Source organism: Pterocles gutturalis, unplaced genomic scaffold (genome assembly GCF_000699245.1).
Source record: "Pterocles gutturalis isolate BGI_N339 unplaced genomic scaffold, ASM69924v1 scaffold1399, whole genome shotgun sequence".
Taxonomy (NCBI): Eukaryota; Metazoa; Chordata; class Aves; order Pterocliformes; family Pteroclidae; genus Pterocles; species Pterocles gutturalis.
Window position 1 is genome coordinate 15,650 of NW_010133073.1, and position 452 is coordinate 16,101.

Consider the following 452-nt stretch of genomic DNA (forward strand, 5'->3'; position numbering starts at 1 on the left):
CAGGGTGCAGCTTGGAAGTAGTACCGAAATCCTCTTTTTTATTGTATTCCCCTTCTTCTTGCCTGCAGGATTGGTTGTTTAAGAGGAAGGACGGGGAAAAAAAGCAATATACAATGGCGGGGAGGCTGGCTGCAGCGTTCCTTAGGGGGGAGGATTTATTTCTCTGCGCAGGTTTTGCTTTTTAGCAAAAAAAAATCCCCTTGGAAGGGTCCGGCAACTTTCCTGAAGCTGCTGTAAAAGGCTGAGGTTTGTCTAAGTGAGGTTGTACCCTGGTAAAATGGGGATGTGTGGCATTTGCTTAAAAACGAGCCCTTTTTTTTTTTTTTTTTTTTTTTTTTTGTGGAAGTGTAGTAGTTTTATCAGCACTGCATAGCTGGTAAAATTCACTGTTGCAGATTTATTTTGTAATATTGTGTTTCCCACACCTACATCAACAGGGGAGGGAGGGAAAG

General features: G+C 42.5%; 1 protein-coding gene across 1 annotated transcript in view; it reads left to right on the plus strand.

The window, feature by feature from the left end:
• DGAT2 (diacylglycerol O-acyltransferase 2) overlaps positions 1-452 on the plus strand; it is a 24,661-nt gene that overhangs the window by 163 nt on the left and 24,046 nt on the right. The window lies entirely within an intron of this gene.